Source organism: Aquarana catesbeiana, linkage group LG06, assembly GCF_042186555.1.
Source record: "Aquarana catesbeiana isolate 2022-GZ linkage group LG06, ASM4218655v1, whole genome shotgun sequence".
Taxonomy (NCBI): Eukaryota; Metazoa; Chordata; class Amphibia; order Anura; family Ranidae; genus Aquarana; species Aquarana catesbeiana.
The window spans coordinates 39,300,958-39,324,415 of record NC_133329.1 but is presented as its reverse complement, the minus strand read 5'-3'; the positions used below and the strand labels follow the sequence as shown (position 1 = coordinate 39,324,415).

The window sequence follows — 23,458 nt, the reverse complement described above, 5'->3', positions numbered from 1 at the left end:
TGATAAAATACATTGTTAAGTGACTACATGAGGTGAATATAGGGCAGGAGACACCATGCTGGGGAGGTTATTGAAGGGCAAATATGTATGAAGGACATAAAATAATAATTACATAAAAATCCAGCATGCATGAGGACAAAGGGGACATTCACAGCATATTACAATCATGGTAATTAGGGAATGAGGAAAGAAATACAAGATATTATCAAACATTAAATACAATAAAATGTGATGTTAAAGGATAAAAATCTTACCTTCATATACTCCTTCTGCAGGACCTGGATGATGGCAGAACAGGTCTCTGGGATAATGATCCCCAGAGCCTGGGGGGAGATGCCTGTCGAGAACTTTAAGTCCTGCAGACTTCTCCCTGTGGCCAAATACCGCAAGGTAGCGACCAACCTCTGCTCCGGAGTGATGGCTTGCCTCATGCAGGTATCCTGCCTGCTAATATAGGGGGTCAGCGAAGCCAACAAACGGTGAAATACGGGGTCCGTCATCCTGAGAAAGTTCCTGAAATCATCAGGATTATTCTCACGGATCTCACGGAGCAAAGGCATATGACAGAACTGGTCACACTGAAGCAACCAATTCTTGGTCCATGAACTCCTCCCCACCCTGTTCATGGACTGGACTTGTGTCAAGGTCAGGACCCCAACACCAAGCCCCCGCACAGCACGAACTCTACGAGGAGTACGCATACGAAACATGGCTAGAAAACGGTCGGCTGCTCAGAACGAAGTAACAGAACGCACTGAAGAACAGCAAGGCCTGTGAAGAGCGACCTGAAAAACAGTAACGAACGAACAAGAATACAATGACTAAGTCACGCGGAACTTGCTTGCACGCACTGAAGAGCAGATACAAACCCACAAGCACAAACTGAACAGCAGAAAACGATCTGTAAGCCACGAGTCTGAAAAAGCGCGAATCGTCTCTCACCAAACTTTTACTAACACGAGATTAGCAAAAGGAGCCCAAAGGGTGCCGCGCTTGGTTCTGAACCGGCCTTTTCTAGTCTCGTCGTACGTGGTGTACGTGACCGCGTGGTTGTCGATCGGAAATTCTGACAACTTTGTGCGACCATGTGTAGGCAAAACAAGTTTGAGCCAACATCCGTCGGAAAAAATCCTAGGATTTTGTTGTCGGAATGTCCGAACAAAGTCCGACCGTGTGTACGCCCTATAACTGTAAATACTTCAAGAGCCTGCCTATGCTATTAATAGGATCAGAAGAAGCACACAAGCACTTGGCTTCAGGTAGCTATACTGTAGGTGCAACTGTGCAGGGTTACACAGTACACTAACTGGACATACTTCAAGAACCTGCCTGTGCTAATAATAGGATCAGAAGAAGCACACAAGCACCTGGCTTCAGGTAGCTATACTGTAGGTGCAATTGTGCAGGGTACACAGTACACTAACTGGAAATACTTCAAGAGCCTGCCTGTGCTATTAATAGGATCAGAAGAAGCACACAAGCACTTGGCTTCAGGTAGCTATACTGTAGGTGCACCTGTGCAGGGTACACAGTACACTAACTGGAAATACTTCAAGAGCCTGCCTGTGCTATTAATAGGATCAGAAGAAGCACACAAGCACTTGGCTTCAGGTAGCTATACTGTAGGTGCAACTGTGCAGTGTACACAGTACACTAACTGTAAATACTTCAAGAGCCTGCCTGTGCTATTAATAGGATCAGAAGAAGCACACAAGCACCTGGCTTCAGGTAGCTATACTGTAGGTGCAACTGTGCAGGGTACACAGTACACTAACTGTAAATACTTCAATAGCCTGCCTGTGCTATTAATAGGATCAGAGGAAGCACACAAGCACTTGGCTTCAGGTAGCTATACTGTAGGTGCAACTGTGCAGGGTACACTGTACACTAACTGTAAATACTTCAAGAGCCTGCCTGTGCTATTAATAGGATCAGAAGAAGCACAGAAGCACTTGGCTTCAGGTAGCTATACTGTAGGTGCAACTGTTCAGGGTTACACAGTATGCTAACTGGAAATACTTCAAGAGCCTGCCTGTGTTATTAATAGGATAGGAAGAAGCACACAAGCACTTGACTTTAGGTAGCTATACTGTAGGTGCAACTGTGCAGGGTTACACAGTATGCTAACTGGAAATACTTCAAGAGCCTGCCTGTGCTATTAATAGGATCAGAAGAAGCACACAAGCACTTGGCTTCAGGTAGCTATACTGTAGGTGCAACTGTGCAGGGTACAAAGTACACTAACTGAAAATACTTCAAGAGCCTGCCTGTGCTATTAATAGGATCAGAAGAAGCACACAAGCAATTGGCTTCAGGTAGCTATACTGTAGGTGCAACTGTGCAGGGTTACGCAGTACACTAACTGTAAATACGTCAAGAGCCTGCCTGTGCTATTAATAGGATCAGAAGAAGAAGCACACAAGCACTTGGCTTCAGGTAGCTATACTGTAGGTGCAACTGTGCAGTGTACACAGTACACTAACTGTAAATACTTCAAGAGCCTGCCTGTGCTATTAATAGGATCAGAAGAAGCACACAAGCACTTGGCTTCAGGTAGCTATACTGTAGGTGCAACTGTGCATAGTTACACAGTACACTAACTGTAAATACTTCAAGAGCCTGCCTGTGCTAATAATAGGATCAGAAGAAGAAGCACACAAGCACTTGGCTTTAGGTAGCTATACTGTAGGTGCAACTGTGCAGGGTACACAGTACACTAACTGGAAATACTTCAAGAGCCTGCCTGTGCTATTAATAGGATTAGAAGAAGAAGCACACAAGCACTTGGCTTCAGGTAGCTATACTGTAGGTGCAACTGTGCAGTGTACACAGTACACTAACTGTAAATACTTCAAGAGCCTGTCTGTGCTATTAATAGGATCAGAAGAAGCACACAAGCACTAGACTTCAGGTAGCTATACTGTAGGTGCAACTGTGCAGGGTTACACAGTACACTAACTGGAAATACTTCAAGAGCCTGCCTGTGCTATTAATAGGATCAGAAGAAGAAGCACACAAGCACTTGGCTTCAGGTAGCTATACTGTAGGTGCAACTGTGCAGTGTACACAGTACACTAACTGTAAATACTTCAAGAGCCTGTCTGTGCTATTAATAGGATCAGAAGAAGCACACAAGCACTAGACTTCAGGTAGCTATACTGTAGGTGCAACTGTGCAGGGTTACACAGTACACTAACTGAAAATACTCCAAGAGCCTGCCTGTGCTATTAACCACTTGCCAACCGCCCAATACCTAAATGACGGCTGCAGGGCGGCTGGATAACTCTGGGATCACGTCATATGACGTTATTCCAGAAAACTGCTCCCGGGCGCCCCCTAGGGTGCGCACACGGGAACATCCGTGACCGCCGGGCCCAGAGGACCCGGCGCATCACGGATCACGGTAAACGGCCGCTGATTGCGGTCGTTTACCATGTGATCACTCCGTCAAATGACGGAGCGATCACATGTAAACAAACCGGCGTCATGTCATGACGCCGGTTCCTCCCTCCCCTCTCTGTACCGATCGGTACAGAGGGGGAGAGATCGGATGGGAGCCGTGCTGTGGGCTGGATGTGTAGTGCCCACAGCGCAGCTCAGTGACATGTACAGTCACATCCATCCATGCTCAGCCATCCCCCCCATGCTCTGCAATGACCCTGTGCAATACTCTGCAATGATCCTGTGCAACCCTGTGCAATACTCTGCAACCCTGTGCAATACTCTGCAATGACCCTGTGCAACCCTGTGCAATACTCTTCAACCCTGTGCAATACTCTGCAATGATCCTGTGCAACCCTGTGCAATACTCTGCAACCCTGTGCAATACTCTGCAACCCTGTGCAATCCTCTGCAATGATCCTGTGCAACCCTGTGCAATACTCTGCAATGATCCTGTGCAACCCTGTGCAATACTCTGCAATGATCCTGTGCAACCCTGTGCAATACTCCACCATGCCCTGCCATGCCCCGCCATGCCCCGCCATACTCCGCCATACCCCGCCATTATCCGCCATACTCCGCCATGCCCCGCCATACACCGCCATGCCCCTCCATACTCCGCCATACTCCGCCATACCCCGCCATACCCTGTCATACTCCGCCATACTCCGCCATACCCCGCCATACTCCTCCATACCCCGCGATACCCAGCCATACTTTGCCATGCTCAGCCATACTCTTCCATGCTCGGCTGTACTCGGCCTCTGTATGTGGCCAGGCTGTGGAAGTCTCACACATGTGGTATCACCATACTCAGGAGGAGCAGGAAAATCTATTTTGGGGTGTCATTTTTGGTATGTACATGCTATGTGTTAGAAATATTGTATTAATGGACAACTTTGTGTTAAAAAAATGTGTTTTAACCACTTCCTGCCCGCCGGCCGTCATATGACGTCGTTGACTTTGTGCGGGGATATCTGAATGATGGGTACAGCTACAGGCATCATTCAGATATCATCTTTTTCAGCCGGCGATTCCCTACACCATAAGAACAATCATAGCGGCTGTTCCACTGCTTGATCATTCTTACGGGAGGCGAGAGGGGATGCCTCCCTCTCGCCGCCCTCAGGTGCTTCTACCGACTCACCGCTACGATCGAAGCCAGGATCTTTTTTTTTTTTTTTTTTTTTCAGGCTTTCCAGCCTAGAGGTGAGATGTGAGGTCTTATTGACCCCATATCTCACTGTAAAGAGGACCTGTCATGCCATATTCCTATTACAGGGGATGTTTACATTCCTTGTAATAGAAATAAAAGTGATCAAAAAATAAATTTTTGGGAAAAAAGCCTCAAACTAAAATAAATAAAGTAAAATGAACAATAGAAAAAAAAAAATAAATAATTTTCCCCGTGTGCTCGCAGTCAGAAGCGAACGCATACGTAAGTTGCGCCCACATATGAAAATGGTGTTCAAACCACACATGTGAGGTATCGCTGCGATCGGTAGAGCGAGAGCAATAATTCTGACCCTAGACCTCCTCTGTAACTCACAACATGTAACCAGTAACATTTTTTTAAGCGTCTCCTATGGGGATTTTTAAGTAGCGAAGTTTGGCGCCATTCCACGAGCGTGTGCAATTTTGAAGGGTGACATGTTAGGTATCTGTTTACTCGGCATAACTTCATTATTCACATTATGTAAAGACATTGGGCTAACTTTACTGTTTTGTTTTTTTTGAAAGCACAAAACTGTTTTTTTTTTTCAAACAAAACGTGTTTGAAAAATTGCTGCGCAAATACCGTGCGAGATAAAAAGTTGCAACGACCGCCATTGTATTCTCTAGGGTCTTTGCTAAAAAAATATATATAATGTTTTGGGGTTCTATGTAATTTTCTAGCAAATAAATTATGATTTTTACATGTAGGAGAGAAATGTCAGAATTGGCCTGGGCACTCCAGAACGCCTAAAGGTGCACCGTGCATGTTGGGCCTCTGTATGTGGCCACGCTGTGTAAAAGTCTCACACATGTGGTATCGCCATACCCGGGAGTAATAGCAGAATGTGTTTTGGGGTGTAATTTGTGGTATGCATATGCTGTGTGTGAGAAATAACCTGCTAATATGACAATTTTGTGAAAAAAAGAAAAGAAAAAAAAAATCTTGATTTTGCAAAGAATCGTGGGAAAAAATGACAACTTCAAAAAACTCATCATGCATCTTTCTAAATACCTTGGAATGTCTTCTTTCCAAAAATATGTCATTTGGGGGGTATTTGTACTTTTCTGGCATGTTAGGGTCTCAAGAAATGAGATAGGCTGTCAGTACTTCAGGTGTGATCAATTTTCAGAGATTGGCACCATAGCTTGTGGACTCTATAACTTTCACAAAGACCAAATAATATACACCGATTTGGGTTATTTTTACCAAAGATATGTAGCAGTATACATTTTGGCCAAAATATATGAAGAAAAAATTACTAATTTGCAAAATTTTATAACAGAAACGAAGAAAAATGCATTTTTTTACAGAATTTTCGGTCTTTTTTCTTTTATAGCGCAAAAAATAAAGAACCCAGCGGTGGTTAAATACCACCAAAAGAAAGCGCTATTTGTGTGAAAAAAAGGACAAAGAATTCATTTGGGTACAGTGTTGCATGACTGAGTAATTGTCATTCAAAGTGTGAGAGCACCGAAAGCTGAAAATTGGTCTGGTTATTAAGGGGGTTTAAGTACCCAGTGGTCAAGTGGTTAATAGGATCAGAAGAAGCACACATGCACTTGGCTTCAGGTAGCTATACTGTAGGTGCAACTGTGCAGGGTACACAGTACACTAACTGTAAATACTTCAAGAGCCTGCCTGTGCTATTAATAGGATCAGAAGAAGCACACAAGCACTTGACTTCGGGTAGCTATACTGTAGGTGCAACTGTGCAGGGTACACAGTACACTAACTGGAAATACTTCAAGAGCCTGCCTGTGCTATTAATAGGATCAGAAAAAGCACACAAGCACCTGGCTTCAGGTAGCTATGCTGTAGGTGCAATCGTGCAGGGTACACAGTACACTAACTGGAAATACTACAAGAGCCTGCCTGTGCTATTAATAGGATCAGAAGAAGCACACAAGCACTTGGCTTCAGGTAGCTATACTGTAGGTGCAACTGTGCAGGGTTACACAGTACACTAACTGTAAATACTTCAAGAGCCTCCCTGTGCTATTAATAGGATCAGAAGAAGCACACAAGCACCTGGCCTCAGGTAGCTATACTGTAGGTGCAACTGTGCAGGATACACAGTACACTAACGGTAAATACTTCAAGAGCCTGCCTGTGCTATTAATAGGATCAGAAGAAGCACACAAGCACTTGGCTTCAGGTAGCTATACTGTAGGTGCAACTGTGCAGGGTTACACAGTACACTAACTGTAAATACTATAAGAGCCTGCCTGTGCTATTAATAGGATCAGAAGAAGCACACAAGCACCTGGCTTCAGGTAGCTATACTGTAGGTGCAACTGTGCAGGGTACACAGTACACTAACTGTAAATACTTCAAGAGCCTGCCTGTGCTATTAATAGGATCAGAGGAAGCACACAAGCACTTGGCTTCAGGTAGCTATACTGTAGGTGCAACTGTGCAGGGTACACTGTGCACTAACTGTAAATACTTCAAGAGCCTGCCTGTGCTATTAATAGGATCAGAAGAAGCACAGAAGCACTTGGCTTCAGGTAGCTATACTGTAGGTGCAACTGTGCAGGGTTACACAGTATACTAACTGGAAATACTTCAAGAGCCTGCCTGTGCTATTAATAGGATCAGAAGAAGCACACAAGCACTTGGCTTCAGGTAGCTATACTGTAGGTGCAACTGTGCAGGGTTACACAGTACACTAACTGCAAATACTTCAAGAGCCTGCCTGTGCTATTAATAGGATAGGAAGAAGCACACAAGCAGTTGACTTTAGGTGGCTATACTGTAGGTGCAACTGTGCAGGGTTACACAGTATGCTAACTGGAAATACTTCAAGAGCCTGCCTGTGCTATTAATAGGATCAGAAGAAGCACACAAGCACTTGGCTTGGTAAAACGTTGATTCCTAATCAATAGGAATGGTGTTACCAGATCTACTAACATTATATATACAGTGGGGCAAAAAAGTAATTAGTCAGCCACCAATTGTGCAAGTTCTCCCACTTAAAAAGATGAGAGGCCTGTAATTGTCATCATTGGTATACCTCAACTATGAGAGACAAAATGTGGAAACAAATCCAGACAATCACATTGTCTGAATTTTGAAAGAATTTGTTTGCAAATTATGGTGGAAAATAAGTACAGTACCTGACCACGAGAATGTGTTTCCAGCGCGATCCCATCACGCTGGTTCTTGGCGACAGGGTACTGTGTATCTCGCGCTGGCTCGCTCATTGGGAAAGGAAAACTTTTTTTCTTTTTGCGATGAGTGACAGGTATGTCTGGTATGAATCATGAGGGGGAACACCGCACCAAATTTTAAATAAAAAACCGGCATGGGTTTCCCCCAGGGGCATTTCAGGCCCTTTGGTCTGGTATGGATTTTAAGGGGAACCCCCTACACCGAAAAAACGGCGTGGGGGCCCCCCAAATCCATACCAGACCCTTATCCAAGCACGCAGCCCGGCTGGTCAGGAAAGGGGGTGGGGACGAGTGAGAGCCCCCCTCCTGAACCGTACCAGGCTGCATGCCCTCAACATGGGTGGTGGGCGCTTTGGGGCAGGGGGGCGCCCTGCAGCCTCCCCACCCCAAAGCACCTTGTCCCCATGTTGATGAGGACAAGGGCCTCTTCCCAACAACCCTAGCCATTGGTTGTCCGGGTCTGCGGGTGGAGGGCTTATCAGAATCCTGGAGCCCCTTTAATAAGGGGGCCCCCGGTTCCCGGCCCCCCACCCTATGTGAATGAGTATGGGGTACATCGTACCCCTACCCATTCACCTGGGGGAAAAAGTGTCAATAAAAAAACACACTAGACAGGTTTTCAAAATAATTTATTAGGCAGCTCCGGGGGTCTTCTTCCAACTTTGGGGAGTAGGAAGAAGACCCCCCGAAGTCGGAAGAAGACCCCCGGAGCTGCCTAATAAATTACTTTGAAAACCTGTCTAGTGTGTTTTTTTATTGACGCTTTTTCCCCCAGGTGAATGGGTAGGGGTACGATGCATACTCATTCACATAGGGTGGTGGGCCGGGATCTGGGGGCCCCCTTATTAAAGGGGGCTCCTGGATTCCGATAAGCCCTCCGCCCGCAGACCCCGACAACCAACGGCCAGGGTTGTCGGGAAGAGGCCCTTGTCCTCATCAACATGGGGACAAGGTGCTTTGGGGTGGGGGGGCGCAAAGCGTCCAGCCCCCATGTTGAGGGCATGCGGCCTGGTACGGTTCAGGAGGGGGGGGGGCGCTCGCTGGTCCCCACCCCCTTTCCTGACCGGCCAGGCTGCGTGCTCAGATAAGGGTCTGGTATGGATCTTGGGTGACCCCCACGCCGTTTTTTCAGCTTAGGGGGTTCCCCTTAGAATCCATACCAGACCAAAGGGCCTGGTATGCCCCTGGGGAGGAACCCATGCCAGTTTTTTATTTAAAATTTGGCACGGCATTCCCCCCATGATTCATACCAGACAGCTGTCAGCACTGCCTGTCACTCATTGTGAAAGGAAAAAAAAGTTTTCCTTTACCGATGAGGGAGCCAGCTAAGGCGCTGGCTCCCACGACGGGGCTCGCAGGTGTCAAATCTCGCCGACAACAGTGGCGAGATTGACACAATGTTGCGGTCACCTACTGTATTTGGTCATCTACAAACAAGCAAGATTTCTGGTTCTCACAGACCTGTATCTTCTTCTTTAGGAGGCTCCTCTGTCCTCCACTCATTACCTGTATTAATGGCACCTGTTTGAACTTGTTATCAGTATAAAAGACACCTGTCCGCAACCTCAAACAATCACACTCCAAACTCCACTATGGTGAAGACCGAAGAGCTGTTGAAGGACACCAGAAACAAAATTGTAGACCTGCGCCAGGCTGGGAAGACTGAATCTGCAATAGGCAAGCAGCTTGGTATGAAGAAATCAACTGTGGGAGCAATAATTAGAAAATGGAAGACATACAAGACCACTGATAATCTCCCTCGATCTGGGGCTCCACGCAAGATCTCACCCCGTGGGGTCAAAATGATCACAAGAATGGTGAGCAAAAATCCCAGAACCACATGGGGGGACCTAGTAAATGACCTGCAGAGAGCTGGGACCAACGTAACAAAGGCTACCATCAGTAACACACTACACCACCAGGGACTCAGATCCTGCAGTGCCAGACGTGTCCCCCTGCTTAAGCCAGTACATGTCTGGGCCCATCTGAGGTTTGCTAGAGAGCATTTGGATGATCCAGAAGAGGATTGGGAGAATGTCATATGGTCAGATGAACTGTTTGGTAGAAACACAACTCGTCGTGTTTCGAGGAGAGAGAATGCTGAGTTATAACCAAAGAACACCATACCTACTGTGAAGCATGGGGGTGGCAACATTATGCTTTGGGGCTGTTTGTCTGCAAAGGGAACAGGACGACTGATCCGTGTACATGAAAGAATGAATGGGGCCATGTATCGTGAGATTTTGAGTGCAAACCTCTTCCCATCAGCAAGGGCACTGAAGATGAAACGTGGCTGGGTCTTTCAGCATGACAATGATCTCAAACCTTGTGAAGAATTACAGAAAATGTTTGACCTCTGTCATTGCCAACAAAGGATATATAACAAAGTATTGAGATGAACTTTTGATATTGACCAAATACTTATTTTCCACCATAATTTGCAAATAAATTCTTTCAAAAATCAGACAATGTGATTGTCTGGATTTGTTTCCACATTTTGTCTCTCATAGTTGAGGTATACCTATGATGACAATTACTTAATTAATTTTTTTTTTAATTCATGTCTTGTGAATAAATATTCCCTATTTAGTCTGTATTCATATCAATTGATGTGTGCTTTTAAAAAGAAATTTGATTGATAATAACAACTCGTTATAATTGCTGTTTGTGAAATTATTCTCAAACGCATAGCATAATAGTTGGCCCCCTCTTTGCAGCTATAACAGCTTCAACTCTTCTGGGAAGGCTGTCCACAAGGTTTAGGAGTGTGTCTATGGAAATGTTTGACCATTCTTCCATATGTGCATTTGTGAGGTCAGGCACTGATGTTGGACGAGAAGGCCTGGCTTGCAGTCTCCACTCTAATTCATCCCAAAGGTGTTCTATCGGGTTGAGGTCAGGATTCTGTGCAGGCCAGTCAAGTTCCTCCACCCGAAACTGGCTCATCCATGTCTTAATGGTCCTTGCTTTGTGCACTGGTCCCAATCATTTGGTGGAGGGGGGATTATGGTGTGGGGTTGTTTTTCAGGGGTTGGGCTTGGCCCCTTAGTTCCAGTGAAGGGAACTCTTAAGGCGTCAGCATACCAAGACATTTTGGGAAATATCATGTTCCCAACTTTGTGGGAACAGTTTGAGGATGGCTCCTTCCTGTTCTGACATGACTGCACACCAGTGCACAAAGCAAGGTCCATACTTGGATGAGCGAGTTTTGGGTGGAAGCCAGGCCTTCTCATCCAACATCAGTGCCTGACCTCACAAATGTACATCTGAAAGCATGGTCAAACATTACCATATACACACTCCTAAACCTTGTGGACAGCCTTCTCAGAAGAGTTGAAGCTGTTAAAGATGCAAAGGGTGGGCCAACCCAATAATGAACCCTACGGACTAAGACTGGGATGCCATTAAAGTTGATGTGCGTGTAAAGGCGGGCGTCCCAATACTTTTGGTAAATATAGTGTATATGTTTGGGAGAAAAAATATACTTACCATCATATTCATCTCTAAATTACCTGCACAATTCTCCATGTTTTTTTTTTTTCTTTTCAAAAATACTTCAAGTGCATCAAATTACCTGTTGATTCTGTCAGAAATCTAGAGAACTGAAATCAGTGTTGTCATCCATGACTAGTTCTCTTCTGGACTACAGAAGCTATGGAGATGCAATGGTGGGGGCTCTATAGCTCAGCACAGGAATACTCAGGCAGGGCTGATAACATTACTTGGGATATCAGTGCAGCACAGACAACACAATATTTATGCAGAAGATCGGTGTGATGAAACTTTACTAAATTGTAAAAATTCCGAGGACATAAAAATTAGTAAATAATGCCCAGGAATGAAAACATCTAATCCTACATGAGAGATGTGTAAAGGAAGCAGACCCTCTCAAAGACCTTCAGGATAAAGATCATGGAAGGTACAGAAAAACACCAAGATTTTGTATTTAATCCCCTCAGTACACTCCAAAGAACAATCCACCAAACTCCTTCATCATCTTTTTTTTAATAAAATATTCACCATAATTTAAATTCAACTAAAAATACTGACAACAAACTTAAACAAAGTATAAGAAATATCAATATCAACTGGATGTTGGAAAGTGACTCAAGTGATCCCCTCTTTCAAATGAGCTATAATAATCCTCTTTTTTCTTACCCGGAGTTCACATCTAATGGTGATATTCTTTGTGCCCCCCGGCCAGTGTCTGGTTCAAGCAAAGGAGCTCGAAAAATGAAACTAATAACACACCGAGCCCAGGTAATGTAATGCAAAACAAACTGAAACTGTGATCAGCCACTCCTTGGGTTTTACAGAACTGGAAAATCTCAGGTAAGTAAATCTTTATTAGTCCTTTCTCAATAAAAGTTCATTTCTAACCTGTGTTTGCACAAAAACAGGAGCAAATATAAGCCATACCCAGGAATTAAAACCCATTTCCTGGAAAAGGTCAGAAAGGGACTTCTTGCCATTGCGGTCAAGACTTTACAAAACTTTTCATGAAAGTCACAATCATTTATTAGTCCCATCAGACTTGTTGAAATACAATTGAACACTTATCCATATACAGTAAAATCAATGTCTTGGTACATTCACTGTGTACTGTATACTATTTGACCACATAAATACATGTAAAAAAATAAATAGAAAAAATTCACCAATTCCCATTACCTTACTTTGAATTGCTTTGCAGACCATGCCTCATCCCTCAGATTCCTGGAGGATCGGTGTGCCACTCGTGTGCTGATTAGGGGAGCAATGTGAATGGTGTAAGTATCTGCTACTGCGGAAGTTCAGGTGTTGGAGTGGAGTTCTTCCCAGCCCCTGTGGCTGCTGGAGAGAGAAGGGAAGGGATCACAGGTGCCGCACATCCACGCAAATGGTGGGATAGGAGAGACAACCTCAGTCTAGGCTCCCGCCAGGCCACACCCCCAATGTGTTTTTCTCCACCCCCCAGAGCTTAGCCATGATTTGCTCAGTGATGAGACTCAACTTCCCTCTGTGCTCCTCCACCCAGCAACACAGCCTACTCACTAGAGGGTCTGATCCTTTTTTATTGTTGGTCTTAATTTGCTGTCATTTTGATATTTCAGCTCATGCCCTGAGAATTTTATGTACATGTGATAAAAATAAAAACAATACTTTTCATAGAACAAACCAGTTTATTAAGAGAATTTGGTAAAAACATCCACCATTAACCTCTTCACGACCACATTATAGCCGAATGATGGCTACAGCGCGGTTGCACATTGCCTGGAGGGAATTATATGACGTCCTTCAGTAATCGCGTTGCTCACGAGCCCCCTGCGACTCGCATGTTCAGGCATCTGTGATTGGTGTCCTTGAAACACAGCTGGTCACAGATCGTGGTAAAGAGCCAATCACAGTGGCCCTTTACCACGTGATCAGCTGTGTCCAATCACAGTGTAAACAGGATTTTTGGTTATCGGAATTCCTCTCCTCACGTTGACAGCGCATGAGGAGAGCTGATAACTGGCAAAACCACACGGGGACATCGACACTGATTATCAGTGCAGCTCCAACAGTGCCCATCAGTGCTGTCCACCAGGGCTGTCAATCAGTGCCCATCAGTGCTGCCTGTCAATGCCTATCAGTGATGCCTATCATTTTCACCTATTATTGTTGCCTATCAGTGACCATCAGTGCCACCTATCAGTGCCAGTCAGTGCCACCTATCAGTTCTCATCAGTGCCAACTATCAGTGCCACGTGCAACCATATCAGTACCGCCTCATCAGTGCCATAGTGCCACCTAATCAGTGCTCATCACTACTGCTTCATCAGTGGCACCAATCAGTACCCATCAGTGCCGCCTATTACTGCCACCTATCAGTGCAGCCTCATCTGTGTCTCCTCAGCAATGCCTATCAGTGCCACCTAATCAGTGCTGCCTCATCAGTGCCCATCAGTTCAGCCTATCAGTGAAGGAGAAAAATTACTTATTTAAAACATTTTATAACTGAAACTAAGAAAAACTTTCTTTTTTTTCAACATTTTTGCTATGTTTTCGTTTGTTTAGCAAAAAAAAAAATAGCAGTGATTTAATACCACCAAAAGAAGGTTCTACCTGTCTCAAAAAAATAACAATTTCATTTGGGTACAGTTTTACATGACTGCGCATTTGTCATTCAAAGTACGACAGTGCTGAAAGCTGAAAATTGGCCTGGGCAGGAAGGGGTCAAAGTGCCCAGTAGGCAAGTTGTTCCCATGCCCGCCACACAGGAATGACAGCTTATGAGAGATATAAAGTATGTAAGTGAGACAGCGCTGCATAAATAATAAAACAAAATAATATATAATAAAATCAGAGAATTGTGTACAATATAAGTGCTCCAAAAAAAGTCCAATAATAATTTATACGTGATATTTCCTCCACTGGCATGCAGGAAGATGTGAGGTTCTTTCTTGCTTCAAACAACCTCCATATCCATAGTGCTCCCGCCACCACATGCAATGCTCCTTCACCTCCTTGAAAGACCCTGCAAAGGGTCAAACACGCCTTGCACACAGTGCAACTCTCCCTTCAGGAATGATCCTTATTGGTCCTTAGCAATCTCTGTTGGACTCTCAAAGCACAGGTAGTAATCTATAACAGATGTAGATTCCTTCCACTATGCTGCTTCGAACTTAAATCCACATTTGGTGAGAGGTGGTGTAACTAGTAGAGGTGGAGCCTGGAGGTGGAACCTTGTCGCAACAAGTGAGATCATTCTGATGAATTTTGTATCAATGCTTTTAAACTTTTTAATAAATCTTAGTTGAATATTAGCTGGGGTGGTGAGGTTCAGTTTTTAATCCCTTGAATACTGCACTATTGGAGGCACTTTTTGTATTTTCTCTGTATCTGTGGAATTACCGGCAGCCAATGTGGATTTATTATAGATCTTTATATCACTAGAGGGATCACCAGCAGGAGGAAGGAGGTTCTGATTCTTCTATATAGGTCTTTATAGCACTAGAGGGATCACCAGCAGGGGGAAGGAGGTTCTGATTCTTCTATATAGGTCTTTATAGCACTAGAGGGATCACCAGCAGGGGGAAGGAGGTTCTGTTTCCTCTATATAGGTCTTTATAGCACTAGAGGGATCACCAGCATGGGGAAGGAGATTCTGATTCCTCTATATAGATCTTTATATCACTAGAGGGATCACCAGCAGGGGGAAGGAGGTCCTGATCCCTCTATACAGGCAGTCCCCGGGTTACAAACAAGATAGGGACTGTAGGTTTGTTCTTAAGTTGAAAACTGTTTGTATGTCGGAACATGTACACCTTTTTAAGTGTAGCTCCAGCCCAAAAATCTATTTTTAAGCTTTTTGGATAGTATCGGGAAGGGTTATAGATCTTTATATCACTAGAGGGATCCCCAGCACGAGAAAGGAGGACCTGATTCCTCTATATAGATCTTTAGTGAGACCTCATTTAGAATACTGTCTCCAGTTCTGGAGACCTCACTTACACAAAGATATTGGTAAGACCGAACGAGTCCAGAGACGAGTAACAAAAATGGTGAGAGGTCTGGGGGATAAAACATCAGGAGCAACTTTAGGAACTTAATATGTACAGTCTGGAGGAAAGAAGGAAAAAGGAAGACATGATTTAAACCTTTAAATACATCAAGTGGGTAAATGAGGTTCAGGAGGGCAGTATTTTCAATATGAAAGTAAAATCAAGAACACAGGGACGTGACCTCAAACTAACTGGAGGAAAGTTCAAAACTAATTTTAGAAAGTATTATTTTACTGAAATGGTAGTTGATGCTTGGAATAAACTTCCAGCAGAGGTAGTAAGACAGTCAACAGTAAATGGTTTTAAACATGCTTGGGACAAACATAGATCTACAATATGCTCAGACAAAAAAGTTAACAAAAAAAACCAAACAAAATAAAATAAATGAATTACCAAAAATAAAATAAAATGGCAGACTTGATGGACTACTCTGTCCTTTTTCTGTCATCACGTTTCTATGTTAAATGGACATCAATCAACTGCTTGAGTTTTCTGCAATGCTTATACAAAAAACCAGCCTTTATGGTGGACACTTAACATTTTTATGGCCCTCACGTAGGGCATAAAAAGTAGGAGTTCTTGAACAGTCAATGTGTAGAAATTCCCAAAGAGCCTTCAACATATGTCCCCCCTTGAAAGCATCCTCTATGATGCTGTGATATTGAAAATGCTTTATACTAAACACTCTTGTTTAAGATGTTTAAGAACATTGACATATTGTTGTTTTGCCAGGATTACAATATTGCCACCTTATTCTGGTGATTTGATTCCAACTTTGTGATGTCCTGTTGGGTTTTTGTTTTATGTCTACTACTTATGTGAATGTATACACATTCTGAGATAATGGGGATAAAACTTGGGAAAGATATTTCCTACCTCCTGTTCATCATTTAACACTAGTAATTGCTGTAAATCCAATTTAGCAATCTCATCCTTTGACTGATTGTCTTCCAATAATTCTATTAGTTCCTTTAAGGCCAATTCCTGTTTAATATTCACAGACCAATCAAACATTTATATCAAATTTTTATCTTTATTCTTTTTATCTTGTATTACCCTCAGGATGAGATTGTGGGCAAATACTTATGCCATGTTGCAGAGATGCACAAGTTCGACATCCTAGATGCAGCAGCTTTAAAATGTTTGAGGAGCTACCCCGTAGTAAGAGCATTATTGTTTTGTAAAATATTCATATTAATATATCCAATTTAGAATATCTTGACATCTGTTGCTTAGGCAATTTAGGGAGTTGAAAATGATCCCTTTTTGTCGGGGTGATGGGAGTGTTTGTTATGTTCAAATTCAGCATATTTTTACTTCCTCCATACTCTATTTTTTTTCCTCTGTGCTGTACACATTTTTCTATGTTGCTGTACAGATTTGTCTAATGAGGTGTTTGCATATTTGTGTAAGTATTTAAAATTTGAATTCCCATCGGTAATGCATTGCAGAAAAATGAATGTTATGAATATTTCTCCTAAAAACAATCCAATAAAAAAAAAAAAAAAAGCCATGTATACAGTAAATCTTTCTATGTTCATTAACCTCCCATTTTATATAATCTCTATTTCAGGGAAGTAAAAAGGTAAAAAGGAAGCCCAAAGAAAAAAAACATAATGGAAAGTAAAAGTTTTATTTTATTTATGCCAATGCATTGATGTTCTATCATCGCATTACACTTCTGATGTATTTTGTTGTGCCAAACAATAGGACCCATGTTATATAAGGGACTGCATGTATTTGTGTTGCTTTTCCTGTAACTATATCAGTTTGATCTGTCACTGCTTTACAGGTATGTACTGTATTTGTTTCACAATGTTTACACATTATCAACACTCCACTCTCCACACTTGACAGTTGTCATGATTACTTAGTGCCCCCGTTCCTCATTCCAGCAAACAGGGCCAGATTAAGAACATCATGGGCCTGGTGCTGAGGATTTTGATGGGGCTTTTTGTAAAAAATAAATAAAAAATGTAAACATTTTATGTTATAAGAAATTAAATTAAATAGAGAGAGGGATGATGAGAGAGAGAGAGAGAGGGGGGATGAGAGAGGGGTGAGGGGTAAGGGAGGGAGGATGAGAGAGAGAGGATGCGCATGAGCATGTGTGGGAATGACAGCAAAGCAGCCTGGCCAAGGCAAGAGACTGAAGGCACAGAACCCGGGAGTAAGACCAGGTGAAGGTGGAAGCGCCCGGGACCCGCCGGATTGATCACAGCGCATCGCTGGAAGGCTCAGTCTGACAGGTAAGTGTACCCTAATGTACTAATATGCTGTGCATACTTGTACATTATGGCATAACCTACCTCAGGGCCTATAAAAAGTAGTAATGTTAACAAAGTTGACTACCGCTTTAATATCATAGGTTCTCAGGAGCCTCTCATAGGGCCCCCTACTGACCCAGTGGCCCTTGGGCAGTGCCCAAGTGCATAGTTGCCAACATTTCAAAAATATTTTCAGGGACACTTTTTTTTTACCAGTGGTATATTTAGAGTTGCTGACATCCCCTGTGTTCCTCTATACATCACAATAGTAATCACAAAATAAATGAGTACTAATAATGGGCAGAACAAGTATGAGGACTAAGAAGATTTCCTTTAGTTGAACTAACAAAACTGTGAAGGGTATGCCAGTGGGCAGTATGTACAGAAGAGGAATGTGGAGGGTATGATTGGGGCAGTATGTACAGTAGAGGAGTATGGAGAGAAATACAGTTGGTAGTATGTACAGGAGAGGAGTGTGGAGGGTATGAAGGTTGTCAGTATGTACAGGAGAGGAGTGTGGAGGGTATGAAGGTTGTCAGTATGTACAGGAGAGGAGTGTGGAGGGTATGAAGGTTGTCAGTATGTACAGGAGAGGAGTGTGGAGGGTATGATGGGGCAGTATTTACAGGATAGGAGTGTGGAGAGAAAGACAATTGGCAGTATGTACAGGAGAGGAGTGTGGAGGTTATTACAGCGGGCAGTATGTAAATGAGAGGTGTGTATACAGTATGACAGTAGGCACTATGTACTGTAGAATGGTTTATGAAAGTGGGCAGTATGTACAGGAGAGGAGTGTGAAGGGTATGACAGTGAGCAGTATGTATAGGAGAGGAGTGTGGACGGTATGATACTGAGCAGTATGTATAGGAGATGAGTGTGGAAGGTAAGCCAGTGGGCAGTATGCACAGGAGGAGGAGTGTGGAGGATATGACAGTGGGCAGTATGTACAGTAGAGGAATGTGGAGGGCATGACAGTGAGCAGTATGTACAGGAGAGGAGTGTGGAGGGTTTGACAGTGAGCAGTATGTACAGGAGAGAAGTGTGGAGGGTATGACCGTGGGCAGTATGTACAGTAGAGGAATCTGGAGGGTATGACAGTGAGCAGTATGTACAAGAGAGAAGTGTGGAGGATATGACAGTGGGCAGTATGTGCAGGAGGAGGAGTGTGGAGGATAAGACAGTGGGAAGTATGTACAAGAGACGAGTGTGGAGGGTAAGCCAGTGGGCAGTGTGTACGGGAGGAGGAGTGTGGAGGATATGATAGTGGGCAGTATGTAAAGGAGAGGAGTGTGGAGGGTATGACAGTGGGCAGTATGTACAGGAGAGGAGTGTGGAGGGTATGACCGTGGGCAGTATGTACAGTAGAGGAATGTGGAGGGTATGACAGTGAGCAGTACAGGAGAGAAGTGTGGAGGATATGACAGTAGGCAGTATGTGCAGGAACAGAAGTGTGGAGGATATGACAGTAGGAAGTATGTACAGGAGAGGAGTGTGGAGGGTATCACCATGGGCAGTATGTACAGTAGAGGAATGTGGAGGGCATGACAGTGAGCAGTATGTACAGGAGAGGAGTGTGGAGGGTTTGGCATTGAGCAATATGTACAGGAGAGGACTGTGGAGGGTATGACCATGGGCAGTATGTACAGTAGAGGAATCTGGAGGGTATGACAGTGAGCAGTATGTACAAGAGAGAAGTGTGTGGGATATGACAGTGGGCAGTATGTATAGGAGAGGAGTGTGGAGGGTATGACAGTGGGCAGTATGTACAGGAGAGGAGTGTGGAGGGTATGACTGTGAGCAGTATGTACAGTAGAGGAATGAGGAGGGTATGACAGTGAGCAGTATGTACAGGAGAGAATTGTGGAGGGTATGACTGTAGGCAGTATATACAGTAGAGGAATGTGAAGGGTATAACAGTGAGCAGTATGTACAAGAGAGAAATGTGGAGGATATCACAGTGGGCAGTATGTACAGGAGGAGGAGTGTGGAGAATATGACAGTAGGCAGTATGTGCAGGAGGAGTGTGGAGGGTATGACAGTGGGCAGAATGTACAATAGAATGGTTTATGAAAGTGGGCAGTATGTACAGGAGAGGAGTGTGATGGGTATGACAGTGGGCAGTATGTATAGGAGAGGAGTGTGGACAGTATGATACTGAGCAGTATGTAAAGGAGACGAGTGTGAAGGGTAAGCCAGTGGACAGTATGGAGGATATGACAGTGGGCAGTATGTATAGGAGAGGAGTGTGGAGGGTATGACAGTGAGCAGTATGTACAAGAGAGAAGTGTGGAGGATATGACAGTAGGCCGTATGTGCAGGAGGAGGAGTGTGGAGGATATGACAGCGGGCAGTATGTATAGGAAAGGAGTGTGGAGGGTATGACAGTGGGCAGTATGTAAAGGAGAGGAGTGTGGAGGGTATGACCGTGGGCAGTATGTACAGTAAAGGAATCTGGAGGGTATGACAGTGAGCAGTATGTACAAGAGAGAAGTGTGGAGGATATGACAGTGGGCAGTATTTACAGGAGGAGGAGTGTGGAGGATATGACAGTAGGCAGTATGTGCAGGAGGAGGAGTGTGGAGGATATGACAGTGTTCAGTATGTATAGGAGAGGAGTGTGGAGGGTATGACAGTGGGCAGTATGTACAGGTGAGGAGTGTGGAGGGTATGACCGTAGGCAGTATGTACAGTAGAGGAATGTGGAGAGTATGACAGTGAGCAGTATGTACGGGAGAGAAGTGTGGAGGGTAAGCCAGTGGGCAGTATGTACAAGAGAGAAGTGTGGAGGATTTGACAGTAGGCAGCATGTGCAGGAGGAGGAGTGTGAAGGATATGACAGTGGGCAGTATGTATAGGAGAGGAGTGTGGACGGTATGACAGTGGGAAGTATGTACAGGAGAGGAGTGTGGAGGGTATAACTGTGGGCAGTATGTACAGGAGGAGGAATGTGGAGGATATGACAATAGGCAGTATGTGCAGGAGGTGGAGTGTGGAGGATATGACAGTGGGCAGTATGTATAGGAGAGGAGTGTGGAGGGTATGACAGTGGGAAGTATGTACAGGAGAGGAGTGTGGAGGGTATGACCGTGGGCAGTTTGTACAGTAGAGGAATGTGGAGGGTATGACAGTGAGCAGTATGTACAAGAGAGAAGTGTGGAGGATATGACAGTAGGCAGTAGGTGCAGGAGGAGGAGTGTGGAGGATATGACAGTGGGCAGTATGTATAGGAAAGGAGTGTGGAGGGTATGACAGTGGGCAGTATGTACAGTAGAGGAATGTGGAGGGCATGACAGTGAGCAGTATGTACAGGAGAGGAGTGTGGAGGGTTTGACAGTGAGCAGTATGTACAGGAGAGAAGTGTGGAGGGTATGACCGTGGGCAGTATGTACAGTAGAGGAATCTGGAGGGTATGACAGTGAGCAGTATGTACAAGAGAGAAGTGTGGAGGATATGACAGTGGGCAGTATGTGCAGGAGGAGGAGTGTGGAGGATAAGACAGTGGGAAGTATGTACAAGAGACGAGTGTGGAGGGTAAGCCAGTGGGCAGTGTGTACGGGAGGAGGAGTGTGGAGGATATGATAGTGGGCAGTATGTAAAGGAGAGGAGTGTGGAGGGTATGACAGTGGGCAGTATGTACAGGAGAGGAGTGTGGAGGGTATGACCGTGGGCAGTATGTACAGTAGAGGAATGTGGAGGGTATGACAGTGAGCAGTACAGGAGAGAAGTGTGGAGGATATGACAGTAGGCAGTATGTGCAGGAACAGAAGTGTGGAGGATATGACAGTAGGAAGTATGTACAGGAGAGGAGTGTGGAGGGTATCACCATGGGCAGTATGTACAGTAGAGGAATGTGGAGGGCATGACAGTGAGCAGTATGTACAGGAGAGGAGTGTGGAGGGTTTGGCATTGAGCAATATGTACAGGAGAGGACTGTGGAGGGTATGACCATGGGCAGTATGTACAGTAGAGGAATCTGGAGGGTATGACAGTGAGCAGTATGTACAAGAGAGAAGTGTGTGGGATATGACAGTGGGCAGTATGTATAGGAGAGGAGTGTGGAGGGTATGACAGTGGGCAGTATGTACAGGAGAGGAGTGTGGAGGGTATGACTGTGAGCAGTATGTACAGTAGAGGAATGAGGAGGGTATGACAGTGAGCAGTATGTACAGGAGAGAATTGTGGAGGGTATGACTGTAGGCAGTATATACAGTAGAGGAATGTGAAGGGTATAACAGTGAGCAGTATGTACAAGAGAGAAATGTGGAGGATATCACAGTGGGCAGTATGTACAGGAGGAGGAGTGTGGAGAATATGACAGTAGGCAGTATGTGCAGGAGGAGTGTGGAGGGTATGACAGTGGGCAGAATGTACAATAGAATGGTTTATGAAAGTGGGCAGTATGTACAGGAGAGGAGTGTGATGGGTATGACAGTGGGCAGTATGTATAGGAGAGGAGTGTGGACAGTATGATACTGAGCAGTATGTAAAGGAGACGAGTGTGAAGGGTAAGCCAGTGGACAGTATGGAGGATATGACAGTGGGCAGTATGTATAGGAGAGGAGTGTGGAGGGTATGACAGTGAGCAGTATGTACAAGAGAGAAGTGTGGAGGATATGACAGTAGGCCGTATGTGCAGGAGGAGGAGTGTGGAGGATATGACAGCGGGCAGTATGTATAGGAAAGGAGTGTGGAGGGTATGACAGTGGGCAGTATGTAAAGGAGAGGAGTGTGGAGGGTATGACCGTGGGCAGTATGTACAGTAAAGGAATCTGGAGGGTATGACAGTGAGCAGTATGTACAAGAGAGAAGTGTGGAGGATATGACAGTGGGCAGTATTTACAGGAGGAGGAGTGTGGAGGATATGACAGTAGGCAGTATGTGCAGGAGGAGGAGTGTGGAGGATATGACAGTGTTCAGTATGTATAGGAGAGGAGTGTGGAGGGTATGACAGTGGGCAGTATGTACAGGTGAGGAGTGTGGAGGGTATGACCGTAGGCAGTATGTACAGTAGAGGAATGTGGAGAGTATGACAGTGAGCAGTATGTACGGGAGAGAAGTGTGGAGGGTAAGCCAGTGGGCAGTATGTACAAGAGAGAAGTGTGGAGGATTTGACAGTAGGCAGCATGTGCAGGAGGAGGAGTGTGAAGGATATGACAGTGGGCAGTATGTATAGGAGAGGAGTGTGGACGGTATGACAGTGGGAAGTATGTACAGGAGAGGAGTGTGGAGGGTATAACTGTGGGCAGTATGTACAGGAGGAGGAATGTGGAGGATATGACAATAGGCAGTATGTGCAGGAGGTGGAGTGTGGAGGATATGACAGTGGGCAGTATGTATAGGAGAGGAGTGTGGAGGGTATGACAGTGGGAAGTATGTACAGGAGAGGAGTGTGGAGGGTATGACCGTGGGCAGTTTGTACAGTAGAGGAATGTGGAGGGTATGACAGTGAGCAGTATGTACAAGAGAGAAGTGTGGAGGATATGACAGTAGGCAGTAGGTGCAGGAGGAGGAGTGTGGAGGATATGACAGTGGGCAGTATGTATAGGAAAGGAGTGTGGAGGGTATGACAGTGGGCAGTATGTACAGGAGAGGAGTGTGGAGGGTATGACCATGGGCAGTATGTACAGTAGAGGAATGTGGAGGGTATGACAGTGAGCAGTATGTACAAGAGAGAAGTGTGGAGGATATGACAGTGGGCAGTATTTACAGGAGGAGGAGTGTGGAGGATATGACAGTAGGCAGTATGTGCAGTAGGAGTGTGGAGGATATGACAGTGTTCAGTATGTATAGGAGAGGAGTGTGGAGGGTATGACAGTGGGCAGTATGTACAGGTGAGGA

At 44.7% G+C, this 23,458-nt stretch overlaps 1 protein-coding gene across 2 annotated transcripts in view; it reads right to left on the bottom strand.

Moving 5' to 3' along the window:
* The window catches only part of LOC141148325 (interferon-induced very large GTPase 1-like), a 39,596-nt gene extending 27,499 nt beyond the window's left edge, over nt 1–12,097 (bottom strand). The window contains exon 1 of one of the 2 annotated variants that reach the window (XR_012245192.1): nt 11,986–12,085. The gene's annotated coding sequence lies outside the window, so the exon portion shown is untranslated. Of the gene's footprint in view, nt 1–11,985 lie in introns of both variants that reach the window. The other variant, XM_073635653.1, reaches the window with a different exon arrangement.
* Nucleotides 12,098–23,458: the final 11,361 nt, after the last annotated feature.